The 16441-nt window shown below is 56.1% G+C and overlaps 1 protein-coding gene across 1 annotated transcript in view; it reads right to left on the bottom strand.

Annotated features, from left to right (window-relative positions):
- HMOX2 (heme oxygenase 2) overlaps positions 1-16091 on the bottom strand; it is a 45662-nt gene extending 29571 nt beyond the window's left edge. Inside the window, exon 1 of the mRNA XM_068243593.1 lies at positions 15971-16091. The gene's annotated coding sequence lies outside the window, so the exon portion shown is untranslated. The remainder of the gene's footprint in view (positions 1-15970) is intronic.
- Positions 16092-16441: the final 350 nt, after the last annotated feature.

The raw sequence follows: 16441 nt of genomic DNA, 5'->3' as shown, positions 1-16441 counted from the left end.
CTCACAGAGAGCCAGGGCAGGCTTCTGCTACAGTACACCCTCACAGAGAGCCAGGGCAGGCTTCTGCTACAGTACACCCTCACAGAGAGCCAGGGCAGGCTTCTGCTACAGTACACCCTCACAGAGAGCCAGGGCAGGCTTCTGCTACAGTACACCCTCACAGAGAGCCAGGGCAGGCTTCTGCTACAATACACCATCACAGACAGCCAGGGCAGGCTTCTGCTACAGTACACCCTCACAGAGAGCCAGGGCAGGATTCTGCTACAGTACACCCTCACAGAGAGCCAGGGTAGGCTTCTGCTACAGTACACCCTCACAGAGAGCCAGGGCAGGCTTCTGCTACAGTACATCCTCACAGAGAGCCAGGGCAGGCTTCTGCTACAATACACCATCACAGAGAGCCAGGGCAGGATTCTGCTACAGTACACCCTCACAGAGAGCCAGGGCAGGCTTCTGCTACAGTACACTGTCACAGAGAGCCAGGGCAGGCTTCTGCTACAGCACACCTTCCCAGAGAGCCAGGGCAGGCTTCTGCTACAGTACACCCTCACAGAGAGCCAGGGCAGGCTTCTGCTACAATACAACATCACAGAGAGCCAGGGCAGGATTCTGCTACAGTACACCCTCACAGAGAGCCAGGGCAGGCTTCTGCTACAGCACACCCTCACAGAGAGCCAGGGCAGGCTTCTGCTACAGTACACCCTCACAGAGAGCCAGGGCAGGCTTCTGCTACAGTACACCCTCACAGAGAGCCCGGGCAGGCTTCTGCTACAGTACACCCTCACAGAGAGCCAGGGCAGGCTTCTGCTACAGTACAACCTCACAGAGAGCCAGGGCAGGCTTCTGCTACAGTACAACCTCACAGAGAGCCAGGGCAGGCATCTGCTACAGTACACCCTCACAGAGAGCCAGGGCATGATTCTGCTACAGTACACCCTCACAGAGCCCCAGGGCAGGCTTCTGCTACAATACACCATCACAGAGAGCCAGGGCAGGCTTCTGCTAAAGTACACCCTCACAGAGAGCCAGGGCAGGCTTCTGCTAAAGTACACCCTCACAGAGAGCCAGGGCAGGCTTCTGCTAAAGTACACCCTCACAGAGAGCCAGGACAGGATTCTGCTACAGTACACCCTCACAGAGAGCCAGGGCAGGCTTCTGCTACAGTACACCCTCACAGAGGGCCAGGGCAGGATTCTGCTACAGAACACCCTCACAGAGAGCCAGGGCAGGCTTCTGCTAAAGTACACCCTCACACAGAGCCAGGGCAGGATTCTGCTACAGTACACCCTCACAGAGAGCCAGGGCAGGCTTCTGCTAAAGTACACCCTCACACAGAGCCAGGGCAGGATTCTGCTACAGTACACCCTCACAGAGAGCCAGGGAAGGCTTCTGCTACAGTACACCCTCACAGAGAGCCAGGGCAGGATTCTGTTACAGTACACCCTCACAGAGAGCCAGGGCAGACTTCTGCTACAGAACACCCTCACAAAGAGCCAGGGCAGGCTTCTGCTACAGTACACCCTCACAGAGAGCCAGGGCAGGCTTCTGCTACAGTACACCCTCACAGAGAGCCAGGGCAGGCTTCTGCTACAGTACACCCTCACAGAGAGCCAGGGCAGGCTTCTGCTACAGTACACCCTCACAGAGAGCCAGGGCAGGCTTCTGCTACAGTACACCCTCACAGAGAGCCAGGGCAGGATTCTGCTACAGTACACCCTCACAGAGAGCCAGGGCAGGCGTCTGCTACAGTACACTCTCACAGAGAGCCAGGGCAGGATTCTGCTACAGTACACCCTCACAGAGGGCCAGGGCAGGATTCTGCTACAGTACACCCTCACAGAGAGCCAGGGCAGGCTTCTGCTACAATACACCATCACAGACAGCCAGGGCAGGATTCTGCTACAGTACACCCTCACAGAGAGCCAGGGCAGGCTTCTGCTACAGTACACACTCACAGAGAGCCAGGGCATGATTCTGCTACAGTACACCCTCGCAGAGAGCCAGGGCAGGATTCTGCTACAGTACACCCTCACAGAGAGCCAAGGCAGGCTTCTGCTACAGTACACCCTCACAGAGAGCCAGGGCAGGCTTCTGCTACAGTACATCCTCACAGAGAGCCAGGGCAGGATTCTGCTACAGTACATCCTCACAGAGAGCCAGGGTAGGCTTCTGCTACAGTACACCCTCACAGAGAGCCAGGGTAGGCTTCTGCTACAGTATACCTCAGAGAGAGCCAGGGCAGGCTTCTGCTACAGTACACCCTCACAGAGAGCCAGGGCAGGATTCTGCTACAGTACACCCTCACAGAGAACCAGGGCAGGATTCTGCTACAGTACACCCTCACAGAGGGCCAGGGCAGGATTCTGCTACAGTACACCCTCACAGAGAGCCAGGGCAGGCTTCTGCTACAATACACCATCACAGACAGCCAGGGCAGGATTCTGCTACAGTACACCCTCACAGAGAGCCAGGGCAGGCTTCTGCTACAGCACACCTTCACAGAGAGCCAGGGCAGGCTTCTGCTACAGTACACCCTCACAGAGAGCCAGGGCAGGATTCTGCTACAGTACACCCTCACAGAGAGCCAGGGCAGGATTCTGCTACAGTACACCCTCACAGAGAGCCAGGGCAGGCTTCTGCTACAGTACACCCTCACAGAGAGCCAGGGCAGGCTTCTTCTACAGTACACCCTCACAGAGAGCCAGGGCAGGCTTCTGCTACAGTACACCTTCACAGAAAGCCAGGGCAGGCTTCTGCTACAGTACACCCTCACAGAGAGCCAGGGCATGATTCTGCTACAGTAAACCCTCACAGAGAGCCAGGGCAGGCTTCTGCTACAGTACACCCTCACAGAGAGCCAGGGCAGGCTTCTGCTACAGTACACCCTCACAGAGAGCCAGGGCAGGATTCTGCTACAGTACACCCTCACAGAGACCCCGGGAAGGATTCTGCTACAGGACATCCTCACAGAGAGCCAGGGCAGGCTTCTGCTACAGTACACCCTCACAGAGAGCCAGGGCAGGCTTCTGCTACAGTACACCCTCACAGAGAGTCAGGGCAGGATTCTGCTACAGTACACCCTCACAGAGAGCCAGAGCAGGATTCTGCTACAGTACACCCTCACAGAGAGCCAGGGCAGGCTTCTGCTACAGTACACCCTCACAGAGAGCCCGGGCAGGCTTCTGCTACAGTACACCCTCACAGAGAGCCCGGGCAGGCTTCTGCTACAGTACACCCTCACAGAGAGCCAGGGCAGGCTTCTGCTACAGTACACCCTCACAGAGAGCCAGGGCAGGATTCTGCTACAGTACACCCTCACAGAGAGCCCGGGCAGGATTCTGCTACAGTACACCCTCACAGAGAGCCCGGGCAGGATTCTGCTACAGTACACCCTCACAGAGAGCCAGGGCAGGCTTCTGCTACAGTACACCCTCACAGAGAGCCAGGGCAGGCTTCTGCTACAGGACACCCTCACAGAGAGCCAGGGCAGGATTCTGCTACAGGACACCCTCACAGAGAGCCAGGGCAGGCTTCTGCTACAGTACACCCTCACAGAGAGCCAGGGCAGGCTTCTGCTACAGTACACCCTCACAGAGAGCCAGGGCAGGATTCTGCTACAGTACACCCTCACAGAGAGCCAGAGCAGGATTCTGCTACAGTACACCCTCACAGAGAGCCAGGGCAGGCTTCTGCTACAGTACACCCTCACAGAGAGCCCGGGCAGGCTTCTGCTACAGTACACCCTCACAGGGAGCCCGGGCAGGCTTCTGCTACAGTACACCCTCACAGAGAGCCAGGGCAGGCTTCTGCTACAGTACACCCTCACAGAGAGCCAGGGCAGGATTCTGCTACAGTACACCCTCACAGAGAGCCAGGGCAGGCTTCTGCTACAGTACACCCTCACACAGAGCCCGGGCAGGCTTCTGCTACAGTACACCCTCACAGAGAGCCAGGGCAGGCTTCTGCTACAGTACACCCTCACAGAGAGCCAGGGCAGGATTCTGCTACAGTCCAACCTCACAGAGAGCCAGGGCAGGCTTCTGCTACAGTACACCCTCACAGAGAGCCAGAGCAGGATTCTGCTACAGTCCAACCTCACAGAGAGCCAAGGCATGATTCTGCTACAGTACACCCTCACAGAGAGCCAGGGCAGGCTTCTGCTACAGTACACCCTCACAGAGAGCCAGGGCAGGATTCTGCTACAGTACACCCTCACAGAGAGCCAGGGCAGGATTCTGCTACAGTAAACCCTCACAGAGAGCCAGGGCAGGATTCTGCTACAGTACACCCTCACAGAGAGCCAGGGCAGGCTTCTGATACAGTACACCCTCACAGAGAGCCAGTACACCCTCAAAGAGAGCCAGGGCAGGATTCTGCTACAGTACACCCTCACAGAGAGCCAGGGAAGGCTTCTGCTACAGGACACCCTCACAGAGAGCCAGGGCAGGCTTCTGCTACAGTACACCTACACAGAGAGCCAGGGCAGGCTTCTGCTACAGTACACCCTCACAGAGAGCCAGGGCAGGCTTCTGCTACAGTACACCCTCACAGAGAGCCAGGGCAGGATTCTGCTACAGTACACCCTCACAGAGAGCCCGGGCAGGCTTCTGCTACAGTACACCCTCACAGGGAGCCCGGGCAGGCTTCTGCTACAGTACACCCTCACAGAGAGCCAGGGCAGGCTTCTGCTACAGTACACCCTCACAGAGAGCCAGGGCAGGATTCTGCTACAGTACACCCTCACAGAGAGCCAGGGCAGGCTTCTGCTACAGTACACCCTCACACAGAGCCCGGGCAGGCTTCTGCTACAGTACACCCTCACAGAGAGCCAGGGCAGGCTTCTGCTACAGTACACCCTCACAGAGAGCCAGGGCAGGATTCTGCTACAGTCCAACCTCACAGAGAGCCAGGGCAGGCTTCTGCTACAGTACACCCTCACAGAGAGCCAGGGCAGGCTTCTGCTACAGTACACCCTCACAGAGAGCCAGGGCAGGATTCTGCTACAGTACACCCTCACAGAGAGCCAGGGCAGGATTCTGCTACAGTAAACCCTCACAGAGAGCCAGGGCAGGCTTCTGCTACAGTACACCCTCACAGAGAGCCAGGGCAGGCTTCTGCTAAAGTACACCCTCACAGAGAGCCAGGGCAGGCTTCTGCTAAAGTACACCCTCACAGAGAGCCAGGACAGGATTCTGCTACAGTACACCCTCACAGAGAGCCAGGGCAGGCTTCTGCTACAGTACACCCTCACAGAGGGCCAGGGCAGGATTCTGCTACAGAACACCCTCACAGAGAGCCAGGGCAGGCTTCTGCTAAAGTACACCCTCACACAGAGCCAGGGCAGGATTCTGCTACAGTACACCCTCACAGAGAGCCAGGGCAGGCTTCTGCTAAAGTACACCCTCACACAGAGCCAGGGCAGGATTCTGCTACAGTACACCCTCACAGAGAGCCAGGGAAGGCTTCTGCTACAGTACACCCTCACAGAGAGCCAGGGCAGGATTCTGTTACAGTACACCCTCACAGAGAGCCAGGGCAGACTTCTGCTACAGAACACCCTCACAAAGAGCCAGGGCAGGCTTCTGCTACAGTACACCCTCACAGAGAGCCAGGGCAGGCTTCTGCTACAGTACACCCTCACAGAGAGCCAGGGCAGGCTTCTGCTACAGTACACCCTCACAGAGAGCCAGGGCAGGCTTCTGCTACAGTACACCCTCACAGAGAGCCAGGGCAGGCTTCTGCTACAGTACACCCTCACAGAGAGCCAGGGCAGGATTCTGCTACAGTACACCCTCACAGAGAGCCAGGGCAGGCGTCTGCTACAGTACACTCTCACAGAGAGCCAGGGCAGGATTCTGCTACAGTACACCCTCACAGAGGGCCAGGGCAGGATTCTGCTACAGTACACCCTCACAGAGAGCCAGGGCAGGCTTCTGCTACAATACACCATCACAGACAGCCAGGGCAGGATTCTGCTACAGTACACCCTCACAGAGAGCCAGGGCAGGCTTCTGCTACAGTACACACTCACAGAGAGCCAGGGCATGATTCTGCTACAGTACACCCTCGCAGAGAGCCAGGGCAGGATTCTGCTACAGTACACCCTCACAGAGAGCCAAGGCAGGCTTCTGCTACAGTACACCCTCACAGAGAGCCAGGGCAGGCTTCTGCTACAGTACATCCTCACAGAGAGCCAGGGCAGGATTCTGCTACAGTACATCCTCACAGAGAGCCAGGGTAGGCTTCTGCTACAGTACACCCTCACAGAGAGCCAGGGTAGGCTTCTGCTACAGTATACCTCAGAGAGAGCCAGGGCAGGCTTCTGCTACAGTACACCCTCACAGAGAGCCAGGGCAGGATTCTGCTACAGTACACCCTCACAGAGAACCAGGGCAGGATTCTGCTACAGTACACCCTCACAGAGGGCCAGGGCAGGATTCTGCTACAGTACACCCTCACAGAGAGCCAGGGCAGGCTTCTGCTACAATACACCATCACAGACAGCCAGGGCAGGATTCTGCTACAGTACACCCTCACAGAGAGCCAGGGCAGGCTTCTGCTACAGCACACCTTCACAGAGAGCCAGGGCAGGCTTCTGCTACAGTACACCCTCACAGAGAGCCAGGGCAGGATTCTGCTACAGTACACCCTCACAGAGAGCCAGGGCAGGATTCTGCTACAGTACACCCTCACAGAGAGCCAGGGCAGGCTTCTGCTACAGTACACCCTCACAGAGAGCCAGGGCAGGCTTCTTCTACAGTACACCCTCACAGAGAGCCAGGGCAGGCTTCTGCTACAGTACACCTTCACAGAAAGCCAGGGCAGGCTTCTGCTACAGTACACCCTCACAGAGAGCCAGGGCATGATTCTGCTACAGTAAACCCTCACAGAGAGCCAGGGCAGGCTTCTGCTACAGTACACCCTCACAGAGAGCCAGGGCAGGCTTCTGCTACAGTACACCCTCACAGAGAGCCAGGGCAGGATTCTGCTACAGTACACCCTCACAGAGACCCCGGGAAGGATTCTGCTACAGGACATCCTCACAGAGAGCCAGGGCAGGCTTCTGCTACAGTACACCCTCACAGAGAGCCAGGGCAGGCTTCTGCTACAGTACACCCTCACAGAGAGTCAGGGCAGGATTCTGCTACAGTACACCCTCACAGAGAGCCAGAGCAGGATTCTGCTACAGTACACCCTCACAGAGAGCCAGGGCAGGCTTCTGCTACAGTACACCCTCACAGAGAGCCCGGGCAGGCTTCTGCTACAGTACACCCTCACAGAGAGCCCGGGCAGGCTTCTGCTACAGTACACCCTCACAGAGAGCCAGGGCAGGCTTCTGCTACAGTACACCCTCACAGAGAGCCAGGGCAGGATTCTGCTACAGTACACCCTCACAGAGAGCCCGGGCAGGATTCTGCTACAGTAAACCCTCACAGAGAGCCAGGGCAGGCTTCTGCTACAGTACACCCTCACAGAGAGCCAGGGCAGGCTTCTGCTACAGTACACCCTCACAGAGAGCCAGGGCAGGATTCTGCTACAGGACACCCTCACAGAGAGCCAGGGCAGGCTTCTGCTACAGTACACCCTCACAGAGAGCCAGGGCAGGCTTCTGCTACAGTACACCCTCACAGAGAGCCAGGGCAGGATTCTGCTACAGTACACCCTCACAGAGAGCCAGAGCAGGATTCTGCTACAGTACACCCTCACAGAGAGCCAGGGCAGGCTTCTGCTACAGTACACCCTCACAGAGAGCCCGGGCAGGCTTCTGCTACAGTACACCCTCACAGGGAGCCCGGGCAGGCTTCTGCTACAGTACACCCTCACAGAGAGCCAGGGCAGGCTTCTGCTACAGTACACCCTCACAGAGAGCCAGGGCAGGATTCTGCTACAGTACACCCTCACAGAGAGCCAGGGCAGGCTTCTGCTACAGTACACCCTCACACAGAGCCCGGGCAGGCTTCTGCTACAGTACACCCTCACAGAGAGCCAGGGCAGGCTTCTGCTACAGTACACCCTCACAGAGAGCCAGGGCAGGATTCTGCTACAGTCCAACCTCACAGAGAGCCAGGGCAGGCTTCTGCTACAGTACACCCTCACAGAGAGCCAGAGCAGGATTCTGCTACAGTCCAACCTCACAGAGAGCCAAGGCATGATTCTGCTACAGTACACCCTCACAGAGAGCCAGGGCAGGCTTCTGCTACAGTACACCCTCACAGAGAGCCAGGGCAGGATTCTGCTACAGTACACCCTCACAGAGAGCCAGGGCAGGATTCTGCTACAGTAAACCCTCACAGAGAGCCAGGGCAGGATTCTGCTACAGTACACCCTCACAGAGAGCCAGGGCAGGCTTCTGATACAGTACACCCTCACAGAGAGCCAGTACACCCTCAAAGAGAGCCAGGGCAGGATTCTGCTACAGTACACCCTCACAGAGAGCCAGGGAAGGCTTCTGCTACAGGACACCCTCACAGAGAGCCAGGGCAGGCTTCTGCTACAGTACACCTACACAGAGAGCCAGGGCAGGCTTCTGCTACAGTACACCCTCACAGAGAGCCAGGGCAGGCTTCTGCTACAGTACACCCTCACAGAGAGCCAGGGCAGGATTCTGCTACAGTACACCCTCACAGAGAGCCCGGGCAGGCTTCTGCTACAGTACACCCTCACAGGGAGCCCGGGCAGGCTTCTGCTACAGTACACCCTCACAGAGAGCCAGGGCAGGCTTCTGCTACAGTACACCCTCACAGAGAGCCAGGGCAGGATTCTGCTACAGTACACCCTCACAGAGAGCCAGGGCAGGCTTCTGCTACAGTACACCCTCACACAGAGCCCGGGCAGGCTTCTGCTACAGTACACCCTCACAGAGAGCCAGGGCAGGCTTCTGCTACAGTACACCCTCACAGAGAGCCAGGGCAGGATTCTGCTACAGTCCAACCTCACAGAGAGCCAGGGCAGGCTTCTGCTACAGTACACCCTCACAGAGAGCCAGGGCAGGCTTCTGCTACAGTACACCCTCACAGAGAGCCAGGGCAGGATTCTGCTACAGTACACCCTCACAGAGAGCCAGGGCAGGATTCTGCTACAGTAAACCCTCACAGAGAGCCAGGGCAGGCTTCTGCTACAGTACACCCTCACAGAGAGCCAGGGCAGGATTCTGCTACAGTACACCCTCACAGAGAGCCAGAGCAGGATTCTGCTACAGTCCAACCTCACAGAGAGCCAAGGCATGATTCTGCTACAGTACACCCTCACAGAGAGCCAGGGCAGGCTTCTGCTACAGTACACCCTCACAGAGAGCCAGGGCAGGATTCTGCTACAGTACACCCTCACAGAGAGCCAGGGCAGGATTCTGCTACAGTAAACCCTCACAGAGAGCCAGGGCAGGATTCTGCTACAGTACACCCTCACAGAGAGCCAGGGCAGGCTTCTGCTACAGTACACCCTCACAGAGAGCCAGTACACCCTCAAAGAGAGCCAGGGCAGGATTCTGCTACAGTACACCCTCACAGAGAGCCAGGGAAGGCTTCTGCTACAGGACACCCTCACAGAGAGCCAGGGCAGGCTTCTGCTACAGTACACCTACACAGAGAGCCAGGGCAGGCTTCTGCTACAGTACACCCTCACAGAGAGCCAGGGCATGATTCTGCTACAGTACACCCTCACAGAGAGTCAGGGCAGGATTCTGCTACAATACACCATCACAGACAGCCAGGGCAGGCTTCTGCTACAGTACACCCTCACAGAGAGCCAGGGCAGGCTTCTGCTACAGTACACCCTCACAGAGAGCCAGGGCAGGCTTCTGCTACAGTACACCCTCACAGAGAGCCAGGGCAGGATTCTGCTACAGTACACCCTCACAGAGAGGCAGGGCAGGATTCTGCTACAATACACCCTCACAGAGAGCCAGGGCAGGCTTCTGCTACAGTACACCCTCACAGAGAGCCAGGGCAGGCTTCTGCTACAATACACCATCACAGAGAGCCAGGGAAGGCTTCTGCTACAGTACACCCTCACAGAGAGCCAGGGCAGGCTTCTGCTACAGTACACCCTCACAGAGAGCCAGGGCAGGATTCTGCTACAGTACACCCTCACAGAGAGCCAGGGCAGGCTTCTGCTACAGTACACCCTCACAGAGAGCCCGGGCAGGCTTCTGCTACAGTACACCCTCACAGAGAGCCAGGGCAGGCTTCTGCTACAGTACACCCTCACAGAGAGCCAGGGCAGGATTCTGCTACAGTACACCCTCACAGAGAGCCAGAGCAGGATTCTGCTACAGTACACCCTCACAGAGAGCCAGGGCAGGCTTCTGCTACAGTACACCCTCACAGAGAGCCAGGGCAGGCTTCTGCTACAATACACCATCACAGAGAGCCAGGGAAGGCTTCTGCTACAGTACACCCTCACAGAGAGCCAGGGCAGGATTCTGCTACAGTACACCCTCACAGAGAGCCAGGGCAGGATTCTGCTACAATACACCCTCACAGGGAGAGAGAAGGCTTTGTGCCGATTAACCCCCCTGGCAGTAAGCCCGAGATCGCAACGCCCCGGGAGGATTTTTTAAAAATAAAATGTGTTACATTTTGTTAAGCTAGCACGTTGCTAGCTAACTATGCTGCCCCAGTTGCTCCGGTCCCCTCCGGCGCAGCCTCCCAATCAGCACCAGGCTTCACTATGGGGAGGATCGGAACTGTGCATGACGTCATGCCCGATCGTCGCCATAGTGACGAGTGATGCTAATTGGGAAGCTGCGGTCCTCGCGGCATTGCGGATGGGTGAGTGATGCCGGCGGCGATTGGGGGGGGGGGGGGGGGGGGGAGTCGTAATCGGAGAGGTGCCGAGGCACTTGAGCAGCATAGTTAGCTAGTCTAGTGCTAGCTAACATTTAAAAAAACCATTTCATTAAAAAAAAATCCCTCTCGCGGACGCAGCCACCGCATCTGCATACCGTCACGATTTTATAAACCAAAGTCGCATTCCCCTTGGAGGGCCCATTCACACTTGCAATTGTAAAATGTGATCGCGATTTTGTCGATTGCAATTTACAATTCTCCAAAAATTCTGCATGCAACACAATTTCCACAAATGGCGAGCGCTGCATTGTGAATGATCCCCTGGGGATGTACTGGAAACTGCCTGCCAAGCTCCTCCGTGTAAACAGGCCCTGACGTGTTTTATAACGAGTTTAGAAGCCTCTATTATAAACATTACACATATATTTACATACTGGCATTCCACTGTCATTATTTAGATGAAGAAATTAAGCTAGTCATACACTGGGCAAAACTCTTAAGGAACTTAAAGTGAGTGTCATATGAAGGCTGACATATTTATTGAATTCTAAACCATGCCAGTTGCCTGGCTGACCTGCTGACCCTCTGCCTCTAATACTTTTAAAGTTAGTCTGAAGTGTAATTAAAAACAAAAAAGCAGACATCTAGTCACTCCACACGTGAAAGGCATGCAGGTCCATATAGCCGGGCCCCTCAGCTGACTGACATACAGAGACCTGCTGAGCCACATACAGCTGAATGGCAAGCTGAGATCTGTAGCTTCTCCATAGCTGGATCGCATGCCAAGGCTTGCATTATCTCCATAGCCAGCTGGCAAATTACCACAGCTGCATGGCATGCTGGGGCTTGTAGTCCCCTCACAGCTGTCAGTGCATGCTGGCCCTTGTAGTCCCCTCACAGCTGTCAGTGCATGCTGGGAAATTCAGTCCTCTGGGATTACATGCTGGGCATTGTAGTTACCCCACATCTGTCAGTGCATGCTGGGCCCTGCAGTTCCCCCACAGCTGTCAGTGCATGCTGGGATCTGTAGGTCTTGTGCATGCTGGGCATTGTAGTTCCCCCACAGCTGTCAGTGCATGCTGGGATCTGTAGGTCTTGTGCATGCTGGGTATTGTAGTTCCCCCACAGCTGTCAGTGCATGCTGGGATCTATAATCCCCTGGCAGCACATGCTGGACATTGTAGTTCCCAGACAGCTGTCAGTGCACGCTGGGATCTGTAGTCTCACTGGCAGTGCATGCTGGGCAATATAGTTACTCCACAGCTGTCAGTGCACACTGGGATCTGTAGTCTCCCTGACAGTGCATGCTGGGACTTGTAGTTCCCCCACAGCTGTCAGTGCATGCTGGGATCTATAATCCCCTGGCAGCACATGCTGGACATTGTAGTTACCCCACAGCTGTCAGTGCACGCTGGGATCTGTAGTCTGCCTGGCAGTGCATGCTGGGTCTTGTAGTTACTCCACAGCTGTCAGTGCACGCTGGGATCTGTAGTCTCCCTGGCAGTGCATGCTGGGTCTTGTAGTTACTCCACCGCTGTCAGTGCACGCTGGGATCTGTAGTCTCCCTGGCAGTGCATGCTGGGACTTGTAGTTACTCCACAGCTGTCAGTGCACGCTGGGATCTGTAGGTCTTGTGCATGCTGGGCATTGTAGTTCCCCCACAGCTGTCAGTGCACGCTGGGATCTGTAGTCCCCCTGGCAGTGCATGCTGGGACTTGTAGTTCCCCCACAGCTGTCAGTGCACGCTGGGATCTGTAGTCCCCCTGGCAGGGCATGCTGGGCAATATAGTTACTCCACAGCTGTCAGTGCACGCTGGGATCTGTAGTCTCCCTGACAGTGCATGCTGGGACATGTAGTTACCCCACAGCTGTCAGTGCACGCTGGGATCTGTAGTCTCCCTGGCAGTGCATGCTGGGCAATATAGTTACTCCACAGCTGTCAGTGCACGTTGGGATCTGTAGTCCCCCTGGCAGTGCATGCTGGGACATGTAGTTACCCCACAGCTGTCAGTGCACGCTGGGATCTGTCGTCCCCCTGGCAGTGCATGCTGGGACATGTAGTTACCCCACAGCTGTCAGTGCACGCTGGGATCTGTAGTCTCCCTGGCAGTGCATGCTGGGCAATATAGTTACTCCACAGCTGTCAGTGCACGTTGGGATCTGTAGTCCCCCTGGCAGTGCATGCTGGGACATGTAGTTACCCCACAGCTGTCAGTGCACGCTGGGATCTGTAGTCCCCCTGGCAGCGCATGCTGGGACATGTAGTTACCCCACAGCTGTCAGTGCACGCTGGGATCTGTAGTCCCCCTGGCAGTGCATGCTGGACATTGTAGTTACTCCACCGCTGTCAGTGCACGCTGGGATCTGTAGTCCCCCTGGCAGTGCATGCTGGGTCTTGTAGTTACCCCACAGCTGTCAGTGCACGCTGGGATCTGTAGTCTCCCTGGTAGTGCATGCTGGGACTTGTAGTTACCCCACAGCTGTCAGTGCACGCTGGGATCTGTAGTCTCCCTGGCAGTGCATGCTGGGTCTTGTAGTTACCCCACAGCTGTCAGTGCACGCTGGGATCTGTAGTCTCCCTGGCAGTGCATGCTGGGTCTTGTAGTTACCCCACAGCTGTCAGTGCACGCTGGGATCTGTAGTCTTCCTGGCAGCACATGCTGGACATTGTAGTTACTCCACTGCTGTCAGTGCACGCTGGGATCTGTAGTCCCCCTGGCAGTGCATGCTGGGTCTTGTAGTTACTCCACCGCTGTCAGTGCACGCTGGGATCTGTAGTCTCCCTGGCAGTGCATGCTGGGTCTTGTAGTTACCCCACAGCTGTCAGTGCACGCTGGGATCTGTAGTCCCCCTGGCAGTGCATGCTGGGACTTGTAGTTACCCCACAGCTGTCAGTGCACGCTGGGATCTGTAGTCTCCCTGGCAGTGCATGCTGGGTCTTGTAGTTACCCCACAGCTGTCAGTGCACGCTGGGATCTGTAGTCCCCCTGACAGTGCATGCTGGGTCTTGTAGTTACCCCACAGCTGTCAGTGCACGCTGGGATCTGTAGTCTCCCTGTCAGTGCATGCTGGGTCTTGTAGTTACCCCACAGCTGTCAGTGCACGCTGGGATCTGTAGTCTCCCTGTCAGTGCATGCTGGGTCTTGTAGTTACCCCACAGCTGTCAGTGCACGCTGGGATCTGTAGTCTCCCTGGCAGTGCATGCTGGGACTTGTAGTTACCCCACAGCTGTCAGTGCACGCTGGGATCTGTAGTCCCCCTGGCAGTGCATGCTGGGCAATATAGTTACTCCACAGCTGTCAGTGCACGCTGGGATCTGTAGTCTCCCTGACAGTGCATGCTGGGACTTGTAGTTCCCCCACAGCTGTCAGTGCACGCTGGGATCTGTAGTCCCCCTGGCAGGGCATGCTGGGCAATATAGTTACTCCACAGCTGTCAGTGCACGCTGGGATCTGTAGTCTCCCTGGCAGTGCATGCTGGGACTTGTAGTTCCCCCACAGCTGTCAGTGCACGCTGGGATCTGTAGTCCCCCTGGCAGGGCATGCTGGGCAATATAGTTACTCCACAGCTGTCAGTGCACGCTGGGATCTGTAGTCTCCCTGGCAGTGCATGCTGGGACTTGTAGTTCCCCCACAGCTGTCAGTGCACGCTGGGATCTGTAGTCTCCCTGGCAGTGCATGCTGGGTCTTGTAGTTACCCCACAGCTGTCAGTGCATGCTGGGATCTGTAGGTCTTGTGCATGCTGGGACTTGTAGTTCCCCCACAGCTGTCAGTGCACGCTGGGATCTGTAGTCTCCCTGTCAGTGCATGCTGGGTCTTGTAGTTACCCCACAGCTGTCAGTGCATGCTGGGATCTGTAGTCCCCCTGACAGTGCATGCTGGGACTTGTAGTTACTCCACAGCTGTCAGTGCACGCTGGGATCTGTAGTCCCCCTGGCACTGCATGCTGGGACTTGTAGTTACCCCACAGCTGTCAGTGCACGCTGGGATCTGTAGTCCCCCTGGCAGTGCATGCTGGGTCTTGTAGTTACCCCACAGCTGTCAGTGCACGCTGGGATCTGTAGTCCCCCTGGCAGTGCATGCTGGGTCTTGTAGTTACCCCACAGCTGTCAGTGCACGCTGGGATCTGTAGTCCCCCCTGGCACTGCATGCTGGGACTTGTAGTTACCCCACAGCTGTCAGTGCACGCTGGAATCTGTAGTCCCCCTGGTAGTGCATGCTGGGTCTTGTAGTTACTCCACAGCTGTCAGTGCACGCTGGGATCTGTAGTCCCCCTGGCAGTGCATGCTGAGTCTTGTAGTTACCCCACAGCTGTCAGTGCCCGCTGGAATCTGTAGTCCCCCTGGTAGTGCATGCTGGGACTTGTAGTTACTCCACAGCTGTCAGTGCACGCTGGGATCTGTAGTCCCCCTGGCAGTGCATGCTGGGACTTGTAGTTACTCCACAGCTGTCAGTGCACGCTGGGATCTGTAGTCCCCCTGGTAGTGCATGCTGGGACTTGTAGTTACCCCACAGCTGTCAGTGCCCGCTGGAATCTGTAGTCCCCCTGGTAGTGCATGCTGGGACTTGTAGTTACCCCACAGCTGTCAGTGCATGTTGGGAGCTAGGAGCTATAATCCCCTGTCAGTGCATGCTGGGACTTGTAGTTACCCCACAGCTGTCAGTGCCCGCTGGAATCTGTAGTCCCCCTGGCAGTGCATGCTGGGTCTTGTAGTTACCCCACAGCTGTCAGTGCCCGCTGGAATCTGTAGTCCCCCTGGTAGTGCATGCTGGGACTTGTAGTTACCCCACAGCTGTCAGTGCATGTTGGGAGCTAGGAGCTATAATCCCCTGTCAGTGCATGCTGGGACTTGTAGTTACCCCACAGCTGTCAGTGCCCGCTGGAATCTGTAGTCCCCCTGGCAGTGCATGCTGGGTCTTGTAGTTACCCCACAGCTGTCAGTGCCCGCTGGAATCTGTAGTCCCCCTGGTAGTGCATGCTGGGACTTGTAGTTACCCCACAGCTGTCAGTGCATGTTGGGAGCTAGGAGCTATAATCCCCTGTCAGTGCATGCTGGGACTTGTAGTTACTCCACAGCTGTCAGTGCACGCTGGGATCTGTAGTCTCCCTGGCAGTGCATGCTGGGTCTTCTAGTCCCCCTGTACACATAGCAGTAATAAGAGCGCTTAGCTCCTCCCCTCACCAGATAAACCTTCAGCGTCGCTCCGCCCTCTACCGGGTGTCCTGAGCTCGTGACCCTCTTCTGGTAAACAGGACGCTAACCAGTGACAGGCCACACACACCGGAAATGCCGGTATCCTAGCAACAGACCGCAGCGGGTAGGCGGGGCAGACACTTCATGGCGCTCTGTGCTGTGCTGGGGCTGCGCGGCTTTTTTTTTTCAATCTAGCTTTATTGACAAATGAACAATAAACAAGAGGCAGCTGTAGATAGAAGCAGCTACAAGTGGCCAGAGAGGGAGATAATATATTATTATTATTATTATTATTACCATCATCATCGTTATTATTATTATGCTTTTATACTGACTGAAGTTTATTTTTGAGGATGCTGAACCAGAATGTGTGGAGAAAAGTCACCCCAATACTTGGAAAACATGGAAATCAAAACGGCAGACAAGATTTGCTTTCGTAGAAGCATTGGCGAATGGTCC

The sequence above is a fragment of the Hyperolius riggenbachi genome, chromosome 7 (assembly GCF_040937935.1).
Source record: "Hyperolius riggenbachi isolate aHypRig1 chromosome 7, aHypRig1.pri, whole genome shotgun sequence".
Lineage (NCBI taxonomy): Eukaryota > Metazoa > Chordata > Amphibia > Anura > Hyperoliidae > Hyperolius > Hyperolius riggenbachi.
This window is presented reverse-complemented; position numbering and strand designations above follow the sequence as displayed.